Source organism: Danio aesculapii, chromosome 4 (assembly GCF_903798145.1).
Source record: "Danio aesculapii chromosome 4, fDanAes4.1, whole genome shotgun sequence".
Lineage (NCBI taxonomy): Eukaryota > Metazoa > Chordata > Actinopteri > Cypriniformes > Danionidae > Danio > Danio aesculapii.
The window spans coordinates 5,528,193-5,544,057 of record NC_079438.1 but is presented as its reverse complement, the minus strand read 5'-3'; the positions used below and the strand labels follow the sequence as shown (position 1 = coordinate 5,544,057).

At 38.1% G+C, this 15,865-nt stretch overlaps 4 non-coding genes and 1 pseudogene across 4 annotated transcripts; 4 read left to right on the top strand and 1 right to left on the bottom strand.

The window, feature by feature from the left end:
* Positions 1–15,865, top strand: part of LOC130221893 (zinc finger protein 721-like) — a 461,849-nt pseudogene that overhangs the window by 214,260 nt on the left and 231,724 nt on the right.
* On the top strand, positions 5,945–6,026 carry trnas-gcu (transfer RNA serine (anticodon GCU)). The gene has a single exon. It is a non-coding gene; the product is annotated as a tRNA-Ser (tRNA).
* On the top strand, positions 6,206–6,287 carry trnas-gcu (transfer RNA serine (anticodon GCU)). The gene has a single exon. It is a non-coding gene; the product is annotated as a tRNA-Ser (tRNA).
* On the top strand, positions 6,473–6,554 carry trnar-ucu (transfer RNA arginine (anticodon UCU)). The gene has a single exon. It is a non-coding gene; the product is annotated as a tRNA-Arg (tRNA).
* On the bottom strand, positions 6,914–7,054 carry LOC130224217 (U4 spliceosomal RNA). Its single transcript, XR_008837285.1, has one exon. It is a non-coding gene; the product is annotated as a U4 spliceosomal RNA (small nuclear RNA).

The window sequence follows — 15,865 nt, the reverse complement described above, 5'->3', positions numbered from 1 at the left end:
ATCATTAAAAGAAAAAAAAAATGTAATTGTTATAATTGCAACACGGAGCGGTACAAAAGACCTACATCACTGAAAAAAAAACAAAACATAATAAATATTCTGAAAATGAAGTACAGAGAGCTTAATGCATTGACTAATATGAAGTGCAAATCCATGATTTGACTTTACAGTCATGCTGGGGTTTTAACCCCATAGCCTTCCATTCATACGCATGCGTCAGACCGGAAATGCAGGGTCACGCGTTAAGTTTCGCAGTTTGCTGCGGTGCAAAGTTCAAGCTTTATGAACTCTCACCTGCGGGAAGAAAGAAAAAAAAAAAAAGAAAAAAAAAAAAAAAAAAATCACATCACTGGGGGTCTGTAAACATGAGGGTCTGTAAACTGGGGGTCTGTAAAAATGAAATATCTGGTTAAATATTAAAAAAAAAAAAAAAGGAAAAAAAAAGAAAAGGTATTGTGTAACCTTTCCCTCTCTCAATACTTTCCTGTCTGTGACCTCCACTATGCTGTCCAAATTAAAAAAAAAAAAGAAAAAAAAAAAAAAAAAAAAAAAAAAAAGGGGTCATTTCTCATCCAAGTCTACACAGTATATAAATACAGTGTTGTGATATTCCCACCAACATTAGTAATTCATTTGACACTTAAGAAATCATGATCAAGTCTGGTAAACATGCACAATCCTTATTCTCTTTGAACCCAAGTAAAACTTTTAAAGAAAGACTTTACAAGTTCACTGGTTACCTGCAGCATTCCCCATGGAGAAAATGAAAAGCAGCAGAAAACTACTCAGAATCACCATCATGAACCTGAAAATTAATAAACAAGAAAATTCAGTGTCTGAATGCAAGTAAAGAGAAGAAATCAGAATATTAGAGTTGTTCAGTAGCTCATGATGTCTAAATCACCTCAGTGTTCAGATTCTTTTAATGAAATTTCAGAAGAGTTTGTGAAGTTGCTCAATCAGCCCTGCTGTCATAAAGTGAGTACAAGACAAACAAACAAAATAACAAAGGGAAAACATTAAACATCTAATAAAATAAACATTCACGAAACCAAACATAGAGCCAGTAAATAACAACAGAAACCTAAAGAAAACCAAACCAGCTAAAAACTACAGGGTGTTGAGGAACTCAAATACACTCACTGATGAACTAATACAGGTGATATAGATTGAACTAACCTTCGACACAGGTGAAGGAAATTAGTGGCAGGAACTGGAACAAAGGGGGGGGGGGGGGTGCAGAAACAAACGCAGAAAACACTAAAACAAGTCCCAAACTGTGTCATCTGCTTTTATACTTGCCTTGATAAGTAAACCCTGATGATACAGAATTTCAACGAAATCAACACTATTCATAAATGGGAGAATGTGGATAAGACATGTAAATAAAGACATATCAGAATAAAAACTAAATATCTAGATACATATTTAAGCATTAAATATTAAATATATTTTTTAATATAAAAAATTAAATATTAAATATATTTAATCATAAAATTATGGTTGACCAAAAGTGACACTTAAAAATCAAATGAAAAATAATGATCAATTTAATAATTCAAACATGTTAAAAAAAGAATAAAAGCATTTCAGCAAATGCTATTTTAAAATGTTTATTTAATATGTTTGATGTTTTGATTAATCAGTGGATTAAAAACTACGGTGGCTGAGAGATCTTAACGTGCTCAATTTAAGTCAACACCTGCAATTACAAAAAACACCAGTAAATTATTAAAAGATTTTTATCCATTTAACAGCACACATGAAAAATTCACTGCATTTTCCCACAACGGAAACCAATTAATAAAACGTGCTGCATTTTCTCACAACACAAAAAGAGCAGAACACAACGGAAACATTTCAAGGGGACCCAAAAATGTGACCGACGCCACTGTGCCATGACTATTCCTCAGTAAAGTTGTAGATGATCTTTGAAAGGTGAGTTTTTTGTTTGTTTATTTTAATATCCAGTTCCTGTGTATTTAGTATTTTTTAGCCTAAATAACCATAACCTAAATTGCCTGGTCCGTCACATTTTAGGGTCTCCTTAAAATATTTGCATTGTGTTGTGATAAAATGCAGCGTGAGAAAATGCAACACATTTTTTGCATTGTGTGAAAATACAGCATGTTTAAAAATGTGTTTACGTTGGGACAATTCGCAGTACATGTGCTGTCAAACTGATGAAGATCTTTTCTTAATTTGCTGGTGTTTTTGTAATTGCACATTTTCTTAAATTGCAGCATGTTAAGCTCTCTTGGTCACCGTAATAAACAATTTTGAACAGTTTTAACCGTTTTTAAATGAATGTTTATTAAATATCATTTATGAAATCAAATTGCGTATTTGTTCATGTAAAAGGGTGATTTAATATTAAAATGTACTCAAGTAGGGATCAGAGCTCTAAAATACCTTAGGTATAAAAGTTAAACAGTAAACATTAATTTTTTTTTAGAAACTCATTGCTTTAATATATATATATATATATATATATATATATATATATATATATATATATATATATATATATATATATATATATATATATATATATATATATATAAACCACAGACACACAAAGAACATTTCTCACCAGCCACCACTGCTTAGAATCCAACAAATCTTATTACTACACACATTTACCACAGCATATACAATTAAGTTAGCTTTTATTGATTGGAGGTGTGATGAAGAGAATGTATTAGGATTTAAGTGAAGTCATACATATACAACAACATTGTAAAGACACTGGACAAGTGCGCAGTACAGGAAAACTGTAACAGGATGACTGCATTCAATCACAGTTTTTTAGCACACAAATAGCCCATCGAGGTTGAACAGCCTTGATTGTTCCAGCTTTGATGTTGGGAAGAAAAAGAAACTTAGATCAGCGGTGATCATGCATGTTTGTACATGTATAATATCAACTTTAATCTTTTGACAAGATGAAGCATTTCAAGTTACTGTGTGAAGTTAGACCACTGAAACACACACACTCTCACTCACATGTCCAACTGATCTCCAAGCAGTTCTTGTTCCCCTTACTAGGCTCTCCTGAGCACCAGTTGGTATAACTAAACCCAGATCCATCAGTCCACAACCACTGTCCATCCTGAGTAGAGGAAAATCAGATTTATTAGAAGTTATTAATATATACACTGTAAAAAATGTCTGTGATTTTAACAGTAAAAATCTGTACAATCTACAGTGAAAACCTGTTAAATGACTAACAGCTCATTTCAGTGCAAAATACGGTAAATAACTGTAACAGATCAAACCTTTGTTTTCGAGAAACTAATCAGAGTGTCTGAAATCTCACCACACACCCTGATTCACTAGTCCCTAAATTAGTCAATTAGTTCAGTCCACTAGACAGAGTGAATGACCACAAATAAAGCTGCGGTCACACTTGACTTTTCCTTCCATAGACTTCCATTCATACGCACGTGAATGCGTCAGACCGGAAACGCGGGGTCATGCGTCGAGTTTCGCAGGTTGCTGCGGTGCAAAGTTCAAGCTTGGTGAACTCTAACCTGCGAAATCGCATCACTTGACTGTGTGAGATGAATCGAGCATCAAAACAGGACCTCTCTAGACAGAAATTAAAAACATGGAGCAATCGCTCACTTTATTAATGTCTAATCATCTTGTTTAATCCCGCCCCTTTTCGCAGCGCCACACGACAGAATTTCGCACACACAAAGCCCGGTGTGACCGTAGCTTCAGTGAATTGATGAACACCTGCAGCACACAACCAGTAATAAAACTACAGACACCGCCACATACCAAACCAACTGAATTAAAACAGAGGATTAAACAACTCCATTAAATAACAGCATTAGCAGCTTCAATGATTACAGTTTGACTTCAATTCTCTCATATCTGCAAGAATATTTGATAATTAACAGAGGTTTATATTTTTATTGAAAATGTTTGATTTGACCTCACTATCATGGAGATCAGAGGCTGCATTAGTTGAGCTCTTAAACATTTAGACTTCTGAAAAATGTTTCTCTGGCTGTTATAACTGAGTTTGTGAAACTCATCAGTTACAGCAACACAAGAGATGAAAACTTTTAAGTACTTATTACAGAATTGATTTTAATAAGTCACAACAAAATGTTGGAATTAATTGTAATTAATTTATGTGATGTAGTACAGTAGTACAGCTTCCAGAAGGGTCAACAAACCATTATAATGAAATTAATCATTAGAGTTTCATTCAGAAAACCTAGAGCGCTTTAGCAACTCAACCATGGTTGCTGAAAAAAAACCTGCTTAATTCATTCATGCTGCCATGCATGCTGGGTGCCAGCATAGCACAAAAAAAACTCCCAGCATGCATTGCAGCATGAATAAATTATGCAGCGTTATGCTCTTAACATTTCTTTCTTTAATTTATTTTGTTTTTGGGGTGTAATGTTTCAATATTTGGGGTGTAAATAAATATTTTTTATTTTTTGTTAGTCACCATTATTGATATTCAAAGACTAATTGTTGACATCTGTGTTTTCAAGTTCTGCCATAGTTCAAACGTTCTCATAATGGCTGGTGTATTTAGACCTGTTAATCTGTCATTGATTGCTGAAGTTCCAGTGGTTTCAGTTATGTATTGCATTCAATTCTCACACTACAGATGATATTCAACAAAAAATGCACAGGTGACTTTGATAAGATAGTTAATCTCATCACACTTAATTTTATGTATGTTTAAGCTTTTCATGTTATGCAATTAGCGTGATTATCACAATTAATTATTGCAACCAAAGTAAAACCTATTTTGAATCAAGAAGTTGAAGTCTTCCATCATGGTGACTTCAAATGAACGACAGAAATTTCATTAAGAGCTTTTGTTCATGTGACAGAAACAGTCAAAGGTCAGTAATAAGTGAAGCTCCTGATGTTTGTGGAGTTGTTTAATGATCTCTACTGAGCTCTTGAGAAATAAAAGTTTTATTGTGTAATTATTTTTATTAATTATTATTTTTATTTAGAGTTTTATTCTCAGTTGATTTCATCTTTGATTTTGGCTGTAATTTGTGTTATTTGGTCTTGTTGTTCTTTCCTTCACTGATTTTGCTTGTTAACACTTGTTCATCAATAATTATTAATCCTCCTTTAATTAGACACTTATTTATCTCATTAACATCACTGTCTGAGTGTTCAACCCTCTGTAGTGAGGACACTTGTGAGGATTTTGCTTTGCGATTTAAGGGGTTAAATGTGTTCGATGAAAAATACAGACTGTGGAATGTATTTTTAACAGAAAAATTCTGTAGATTGAATTTCCGAATGTAAAATGTTAAAAACAGTAGTTTACTGGCAACCACAGCTGCCAGTATTTTTTTGTAAAATCAGGAAAAACAACAGCAAAATACTGTAAAATTTTTGTATCACCATTGTGGAGGATATTAGCATCTGTGTGCAAGTCCAAGATGAACTAAGAGAATCTGATGTTATGTTGCATCTTCTTTTGTTTAAAGGTAATTATGTAGTTACTAATGCAGTGAAAGTCTGTTTGTTAATTAGTCACACATGAACACAATAATGCATTAAATGACTTTATTTAAAAAGTTTTTGTAGTAAACTGATGTACGATGGTTCTCAATATGCTCAGATATATTACTTAGACATTTAAAATGTTGATTTTAATGCCAGTAAATGCCAATTAAAACGTAGTTGCTTTCTGCAAATATAAATAATTAATAATTAATAATTAAATAATTGTATTTTTTACAAAAAAGTTCTGGCAACCATAGCTGCCAGTATTTTTCCGGAAATTTTACAGAATTGTTTTTACAGTGTAACTTACTTGCACCCTCTTTGTGCTTCGAAGCATGTTATGCCAAAATTGAGTGTCATCTTACCGAAAATAGTTGCAAAAACATACACGTACACATATGTGCCACAGTCCAGCCTCCATCAGTAAAGTGGCAACCTATGTGACGAGGTGGCCGAGTGGTTAAGGCGATGGACTGCTAATCCATTGTGCTCTGCACGCGTGGGTTCGAATCCCATCCTCGTCGTTCAAATGCTCTGGCATTTGAGAGATCCCGGTGATTCAGTGGAAGGTGTGATACTTGTACCCTCTTAGCGTTTTGAAGGATGTTGCTGCAAAATTTAATGTCATCTGTATCGAAAGTAGCTGCAAATACATACATATATGCCAAAGTCCAGCCCCCATCAGGAAAGTGGCTCCATGCATGACGAGGTGGCCGAGTGGTTAAGGCGATGGACTGCTAATCCATTGTGCTCTGCATGCATGGGTTCGAATCCCATCCTTGTCGTTCATTTAAGGGAGCCCGGTGCTTCCGGGGAAGTTATCTTACTCGCACCATCTTCATGCTTCGAAGCATGTTATGGCAAAATTGAATGTCATCTTACCGAATATTTTTGCAAAATAGTTGCAAGAACATACCTGTACACATATGTACCACAGTCCAGCCTCCATCAGGAAAGCGAGAACATTTGTGACAAGGTGGCCGAGTGGTTAAGGCGATGCACTTCTAATCCATTGTGCACTGCATGTGTGGGTTTGAAACCCATCCTCGTCGCTCATTTGCTCTGGTGTTTGAGAGAACCCGGTGCTTCCGTGGAAGGTGTTTTACTCGCACCCTCCTAGCGTTTTGAAGGATGTTATGGTAAAAGTTAATCCAGCCTCCGGCAGGGATGGACGGCAAATCCACTGTGCTCCACCTGTGTGGGTTCAAATCCCATTCTCGTCGTTCAATTGCTTTTGCATTGTAGAGAGCCTGGTGCTTCCATGGAAGGTTTCTTACTCGCACTCTGCTTGCATTCTGAAGAATGTTATGGTACAGGTTAATCCAGCCTGCTGTATGTTTAGGAGCTCAACGAAAGTTGCAACATGTTAAAGAAACAGAAGCACAGCTATCCTTTTCAACAGAACATTAAGCCTACTAAAAGGCTGACAAATATTGCCAGAGCTGACTGTATTTCAAGTCATCTCAGCGAGGTATTGGGTAAAGTTTTCAACCAGCAATGATCACGCCTCGGATAGACCTCATAGGCTACAATATTGCCTCTGCGAAAGAATAGCTGTAACAGCTATGAACTCTTCTGTGTACCAATCTGGACATGCAACGACAAGGTGGCATCAAACTTTAAACTGCCAGCAATCAGCCCTCTGGCACCAATGAATGCATGCTGTGTCAGCAGAACAGGTTATTGATTTGTCCAAAAATAATTACTTATACATTGTTTCATTTTTACTTAAAAGAAAAGTATACACTACTTATGTGAATCTGGGAGAAGAGAATTGTGGGTAATCTGGTAAAGGGGGCGGAGTCACAACGCTGAAGGGCAGAGAAAAGGGATGAGATTGGGATGTATTTATTGGGCTGTACAGGCATTGGGGTAAGGTAATGAAGAACGCAAGGGCACAGAAACCATATTTTGACAGAAATCCGAGGTCAGCGATGCTGCCGTTTTTAGACTCAGGCATTCTGTCTAGTTTCTCTCCAACAAAACCAGAAGAAACATGTTGCAGTTAATGTTGAACAATAAAGCCTGGTTTATACTTCTGTGTCAAGTGATCAGCGTGATCCACGACGCAAGCCTTGCGCCTAGCCGTGCACTTATACTTCTGCGCACTGTTTCTGTTGCTCTGCAATACACTTCCGAAACGCTAGGTGGCAGTAGGTGTTTATGTTTCTCTGTGTTGAGTTTCTTCGCTGGTGTTTTGTTTTTTTCTGAACGCTTCCTTAATGTGTAAGTGGCTCAAATTCGCTCATTTTGAGGCAGGAACCAGTGGACGTGCAACAACTTTAATTAAAAGGTAAACACAAAACAACAGTCTCCATGCGGAGCTCCTTCATGGGACTCCACACTTTTAAACACCCGCTGCTTCACGCTCGTGTGGCTCTCACCTCCGCCCACACTTGTCAGCGCTACCAAGTCGACCAATCTCAGAGCTACGCGTACGCGTTACATTTTTTGAGTGGTGCGCGTCAATGTCGCCAACGGCCACAGCGAGGTGCTATGCAACCACGTGTAGGCTGCGCCGTAGCATACGCGTGAGCTTGACGCCGAGGTATAAATCAGCCTTAACTCTGGGGCACTGATCAGAGCTACTGATAAAGCTCCTTATGACAACCTTTATCTTCATCTTTTCTGTAAGAACATCCATTCGAGTCCCAAAAGTTAATCCTTTCCTAGCACAACGCTGTGCTTACACGTGGTGAGGTGGCCAAGTGTTTAGGTTAGTATGTTATACTCTGTAAGTTCTGGTTTAAATCCCATCCTCATAGTTTCACTGTTTTGAGAGAGGCAACTGCTTATGTCTAAGGTTTCTTACTTGCACCTCTCAGCGTCTTAAAGGATGTTTATGGCAAAATTGTATGTAATATATAGCGAAAATAGCTGCAAAAACAAACGTATATGCCATAGTCCAGCCTCCATTAGGAGAGCACTTATACGCGCGGTGAGGTGGCTGAGTGAATAAGGCGATGATTGTGCTTTGCGTGTGTGAGTCAAATTCCATCCTGGTCATTTGTTTAAGAGAGCCCGGTGTTTACGTGGAAGGTAACTTACTTGCACCCTCTTCATGCTACGAAGTATGTTATGGCAAAATTGAGTGTCATCTTACTGAAAATAGTTGCAAAAACATACATGAGCACATATGTGCCACAGTCCAGCCTCCATCAGCTGCTAATCCATTGTGCTCTGCCTTCGTGGGTTCGAATCCCATTCTTGTAGTTCAAATGCTCTGGCATTTGAGAGATCCTGGTGATTCTGTGGAATGTGTTTTACTCGCACCCTCTTAGCGTTTTGAAGGATGTTCCTGCAAAATGTAATGTCGTCTGTACCGAAAATAGCTGCAAATACATATTTATGTGCCATAGTTCAGCCCCATCTGGAAAGTGGTTAAATGCATGATGAGGTGGCCGAGTGGTTGAGGCGATGTACTGCTAATCCATTGTTCTCTGGATGCATGGGATCAAATCCCATCCTTGTCGTTCATTTAAGAGAGCCAGGTGCTTCCGGGGAAGTTATCTTACTCACACCATCTTCGTGCTTCGAAGCATGTTATGGCAAATTTGAAAGTCATCTAACCGAACATAGTGTTGAAGCTGGCTTCTGCAGATGTAACTGCAAACTATCTTCAGTAAACTTTATTTATTTATTTAAATCTCTGACTCCAGCTCTTCTTCGTCTGACAGACTGGTCATTCTTTGGGTTAAACTTGCATACCATCCCCACAAGCGACATCTATTGCTGGTGAGCTCTTGCTTGCTCTACATGTCATCGGGCAGCACGACCAATGCGCCAGGCAAGAGCACAATAGAAACTTCAAGCTTCGTAGTCGTGGCAGAGTGGTTAAGGCGATGGACTAGAAATCCATTGGGGTCTCCCAGCGCAGGTTCGAGTCCTGCTGACTACGTCCAGGCTACGCGCAGGATTTAGTTTGCGACTTTCCTTGATTGTTTGCAACCCCAGTGTTTCTTGGGAAAAGGGATGTGCTGGTAGGGAAAAGCAACAAAAATAAAACCGCAGCGCGTGCCAATTCACCGCCCTGGGGGCCTTCCATTTTCAAAGACGTATGACTTGCCGTGATCGTATAGTGGTTAGTACTCTGCGTTGTGGCCACAGCAACCCTGGTTCGAATCCGGGTCATGGCAGGCTTTTTAGGGTGGCATTGGCGTTGCACTCTGTGATGCCATCCGTAATCTCCAGCGTCCTTTTAGTGCAGGCTGTGCTAATGGCACGTCCTGAATGTTTACGTTTCCTAAAGTGTGGAAGACTAGGAATTCGATATGAGCAACGGGACCTTTGATGCCAGCATGCTGTGTAGGTAAGCGTTGATCGAGTCACGCTTCTAAGGAATGGAAGGAATCGTTTCATTGGTTAAGTCTCCATTTATTCCCACAACAACAGAAAGACCTTCTGCAGTTGTCACTGATCTTTTTAATGTCTCCCACATGACATGGAGTCCAAACTACTGTGTTTTACTGACGTCTACACCTACAACAACCATAAACCCAACCTCACAGTAACCTGTTGAGTTTTGGCAGCATCTACACCAACCACAAGTCTAAACCCCACCTCACGGTAAACTTTTGTGTACCGTAAAGGTCTGCGCCGACCACAACCCTAAACCTTGCCTACTTGCGAGGCGCTGCCATGGTAGCTCAGCCGGTAGAGCATCAGACTTTTAATCTGAGGGTCCAGGGTTCAAGTCCCTGCTTGGGCGTGTAAGGCTCTTCTTGTGGAGCCTCAGCTTTTGCCAGTGAGCTATCGCTTGCTGAAAGTTTCATCTGGATGCACAACACGTGTACTAGGCATGTGGACATGGAGAGCACAGGCAGTCTTGTAGTTGCGGCTGAGTGGTTAAGGTGGTGCATTAGAAATCCACTGGAGTCTTCTCGCGCTGGTTCGAGTCCTGCAGACTACGTGCTTGTCCTCTTCCTTCTTAAACTTCCAACAGTCATCATTTTTTTGCAATTCCAGCCAGGGCTGGACTGGGGCAAAAAATCGGCCCTGGCATTTTGGGCCAGAGCGGCCCACTAAATTCAATCAAAATGCTATCTATCTATGCACGTCCAATATTTTTATCAACTCATATTCTATAAAACACAAAAGCCATATATATGAAATAAATAAATAAATACAAACTTTAATCTCAATTTAATTTCTGTATACTGTCCATAAAGATATTTGTTGAGTTCTAAAAAAATACACTATTCATTCATTTATTTTTCTTCGCATAAGTCCCTTATTTATCAGGGGTTGCCACAGTGGAATGAACTGCCAACTATTCCAGCATGTTTTATGCAGCAGATGCCTTTACAGCCACAACCCAATATTGGAAATCACCCATACACACTCATTCACACACACTCATACACTACAGCCAATTTAGCTTATTCAATACACTATTCACTCAGCCTATATTCAATAATAAACATAACAAAAACTGCCTGCTAATGCATGGGTAAATCTTCAAAGGGAACAGTGTTACATTTTAACCTCTTTCACCTCATCCTGCTTGCTGTTTCACTATCTAAACAATGAAAACATAATATAAGTCAAATTTGTTTCATTTTGATATTATGATTAACAGACACCAAACAGCCTCGTGTAGCTGCATATTTTTATGAGCATCATCTTCACACTGCATATTTATAACAAAACAGGGCTTAAATATAACTGTCTCCTTTCATTTCCATTGAAAAGAATGAACTTTACCCTGTCTCTTTTGCAGAATATCAGTTTTAATAACCAATAATGGCCATTATAACAGTATAACGTACATTAAATTTAAACGATAAAGGTAAGCAATCAGTCAATGTGCAGAATCAGTGTATGTGGTTACATAAATTAATATATTAGCTTATCTTTGCACTCAGCCAAAACAGTTAACTGAGAACAAGTGATTCAAAAGACATAAGAATTGTTAGATAGAGACAACAAGATGAATTCAATATCACGTTTAACAACTATAGTGAGATGAGATCATCCAGCAGATGAACTGTCTGACATGCACTGTACTCTCACCTGGGGTTTATGCTCACCGGCTGAACTAGTGGCTGCAGCTCTGGGCAGAGAGTGTGTGGTCACGTGATTTGCGTTTTTAGCCGTGTACTAGAATGAACAGAGAACTTTTCAGAATCGCTAAATGAAACGCCGGTGTATTTCCCGCGATTTCTCTGCGCCTCCCTTGCGTTTCTTCTCTCTGACTCTCGACTATTTTGACAAATACACACAGACGCACGCTCACACGGAGTATAAAATAGGAGTTTGTGATTGGGCCAGCCCAATGTTAATACCGACAAGAGCCAATGGGCTGCAGAGTGTCACATGGGCCGGCCCGGTCTGTCTGTCCGGGAAAAAAGCATCTACTTTCAGAGTCACAGATCACAGCAGCGTCAATCAATAAGGCAGAAAAAAACGATAGGCTGCTAAGCCTTTTATGGGCCGATCAAATCATAAGACGATGATCAGCCCGGCCCAAAAAGTACGTCTGCCCACCGGGAAAGTGCCCGGTCTGCCAGATGGCCAGTCCGCCCCTGCATACAACCAAGGGAAAACCGTGTTTAAACATAAAATCAAATTGTAAATTCATTCTAACAGCCCAGTTTCTTTCAAACGTGAATTATTAAAGCCTTCATATGTTGAGCCTAGTATATTTTCCAGAGTAAATGTAAGATTATGTCTAATAATGCTTCTCATAATATTTTTCTTTCATATTAATAATCTTAACATTCTGTTATTCTAGGTTAAAATATGTGCTTATCTATTTAAACAGTGTCTTGTTTAGTCCTGTATGTGCTATTCTGAGACGGTTATGATCATTTCCTCCATACGATTATTCCTCATTTCTCTTCCTACACAGATTTACCTTTGGATTTGATGAAAATGTCTTCCTGAGTCATTTATATCCCAGTATTCCAGCCTTAAACTCTTTGTCTGTATCTTTATTATAGTTTTGACTTCAGCTTGACTTAATTTACCCTGAAGGTCTGTGTGTAAATGTGAGTGTGTGTGGGTGTTTCCCAGTACTGGTTTGCGGCCACTTTACTTCTCTCTTTCATGTTTCCTCCATCAAATCTAACATGTTCTCTATAACTCTACAGTGTTCACATTATTCATGTTCCTGAACTCCATTAATGCTGAGTTTAGTCTAGTTTACATCACTTCCTCCTCTGTTTCTAACACACACACGTTTATTTGTCTCTACTAATATTTTAATGTTATATAAATGTCATCTCTTCTTATCTTTATCCCAAACTCCTCACCATTCTGTGTATGGATGTTTCCCAGAGATGTGTTGCAGCTGGAAGGGCATCCGCTGAGTAAAACATATGCTGGATAAGTTGGCAGTTCATTTCCCTGCGGTGACCCCAGATTAATAAAGGAACTAAGCCGAAAATAAAATAAATGAATGAATAATAAAATTTATTCCAGTTTAATTAGATCACTGAGACTACTGTACATTTCTTGTATTTCCAAACTGAATGGAGATTGGGTGTCAGATGATGTGTTCTGGACATAGGTGTGGCTTCTGACAGTTTCAAACTCCTCGCTCCACTTCAGAAAGCCGCCACTAAACCATGAACCATAACTGTTGGTTGCAGTTCATTGCCATTATAAAGCTCAGAACTGTCAGTGTTTTAAGCTCATTGTATTAATCTAAAAGAAAAGGTAAATACACTTTCATAAATAACATTTTCATTAAATCAATGATCTATAAACACATCAAACTTAAAGACCATGGAGTAATGTTTCAGAAGGAAGAACACATTGCTGACTTCGCTTATTTTTATGGGGTTAATGCTGAAGTAGTTCAGTCGACGTGCACATTCAATTGCATCTGGACAACATATTGGATGGATAGAAAGCACCAAGGCCTTAAATCAAAACATCAAATCTACTTTCAGGGGAAGCTTGCTTGTACAAAAAGTGTAGAATAATGCTGAGTAGTCAAGAAAAGTCACAAGAGCTGAAGCCAACTGAGCAGAATACCGAACTGAGGGGGTCAAGGCTATTGCTCTCATGGACAAAGCCCTTCATGTACTGTATGTCAACAGAAGTGCTGGCCACTTGTGCTTTTACTTCAATTAATAGCTGTTTTTAATCTCTCTGTCCTAGAAGTCATGCTTTAAGTGTGTTATGCTGTGGTAGCATTCTGTTTAGTTTTATCTGTGAGGACAAAAGTAAGACTGGGCATTAGAAAGCTCTAACAGTTACTCAGTATTCTACCAAAGAGTCATTGTGTTTTAACTAGATCGGCTCATCGCTAATGCCTGAAGCACATCTGACTCCATGTGTTTCTGAAATGGGTTCAAATAAATTCAACCAAGTGCAAATCACATTGACAGAGTGATGTAGCCCAGATCAGTGAGGCTTGCTAGCCATGTTAGTGAATATAAACTAAAAACTAAATTTGTCCCAGCCCTCGCCCCTTGGATTTCTTAAACCAGTAAGTGAATGAGGTTATAAGAGGTTTACATGTGATTTAACGTTCAGTGGAATGTTTGTGGAATTGTGGCACATTTTTATCACATGCATAAATGTGTGGTGGGAAAACAGAAGAATTGGGAGAACTTTCAACATTTCTGTAGAGTTTTCATTTCTATCCGTCATGTCTATGTGCAATATGTTGTTGTCATCCATCCATTAAAGAATAATCCAGATATAACTTCTTAGTGTTGTTTATTTGTTCGTTTACATCTCAACGCACTGGTATAACATCAGTGCCCCAAGGGAGAAGGATCACATAAAAGTAGTCGGAACTAAGTTCAACATTTCAAATAGTCAAAATAAAAGTCCCGTTTGTTAACACTCGCGCACAACAAACTCTCGCACATTTTTAGCATACAACAGTAAGTAGTATAATCTAAAAAAATAAGTAAACAAAATACAGAACAAAACATCAATTTATATGGTTAATGAGAACATATAACTCAACATTTCTGTCACAAACCAAGCTTTGTCATGTCTCTGAGGCACTTCTCTGAAATCGCATGTAGAAAAACATTAATAAAATGCACACAGTGTCCACATTTTCAGTATTACTATTTATTTGAGTTCTTTTCTGGTGATAAATAAAAATACAATAAAAAATAAGATTGTTTTAATATAAAAACAGGCTACAAAGTTATGTCCCTCAATATAAACTCAATCCTATTACGCTAGCATTTTTCCACCTATAGCAATTTACATGTATTATTACATCACAGACAGGAAGTGACATCATTCAGCTCTCTTTAACAGCATGGTGCAAAAGAAGGCAAGATATATTTTAATTTATTTAATTTCTTTTATTTATTATGGTTAGGAGGGGGTACGGTCAAGCTTAACAATTCATCCCTGTAACGTAAAACTAAGTATGATAGTTTTTTTTAAATTTTCCAAACAATATGACATATTCTTGTTTAATTGCTGCCATGTGGGCCTTCTCTTTTAAACCACACGAGGAGCAGACGCCATTTTGTTTTTAAAACTCAACCCCATCACACTTAACCCCGTCACACATCTCATTGTTTCAGGGTTGTAAACTTGTAACAGGATTGAGATATTCTCCTAATTTATGTGTTTTGTGTTCAGAGATGCTCTTCTGCAGACCTCGGTTGTAACGAGTGCTTATTTGAGTTACTGTTGCCTTTCTATCAGCTGGAACCAGTCTGGCCATTCTCCTCTGAGCGCATCAACAAGGCGTCTGCGCCCACGGAACTGCCGCTCACTGGATATTTCCTCCCCTAGAGATGGTTGTGCGTGAAAATCCCAGTAGATCAGCAGTTTCTGAAATACTCAGAGCACAGACCTGCCGTCTGGCTATATAATATTATCTTTATTATTAAGAATTTTCATGAACAATTTCATTAGGAAGAGGGTTTTCTGCTGCAGTTTTTCTTGATGTTCCAGGAAATAAAGATTTAGACATGATTTACCTGTTGCTCCTGTTCACTGTAGGTTCTGTTCAGCAGTATATTTGGTAACATAGGCTTTTATCAGCATTTTAAAGGTTACTAATGGTCCAGTTACCTGCAGCAGTTCACTTTCTTGAATTCTGACTGTAGTTTGGTTTAATGAAGTTTAATTTCCTCTCAGTGTGATTAATGCCTTTGATAAATGTTTTACTAAAATAAATACGTGTTCTGGTCAAGTCTTGGATTTAATTTCAAATGAATTAAAACACATAACAATTGAAATTAAAGTGTCCCCTCAACCCTGTTACAGTCTTCAACCCCGTCACTGTATTCTCGACCCTGTGACATTCATATTGGGAAACAATTAAATATAGAAAAACTTCTTGCTGAGTACCAACCATGTTAAGGCCTACCATTGTGAATATGTGGTTTGGGTAAGACATCTAAATGTAAAACTTTTTAGAGAAAGGAAGAGA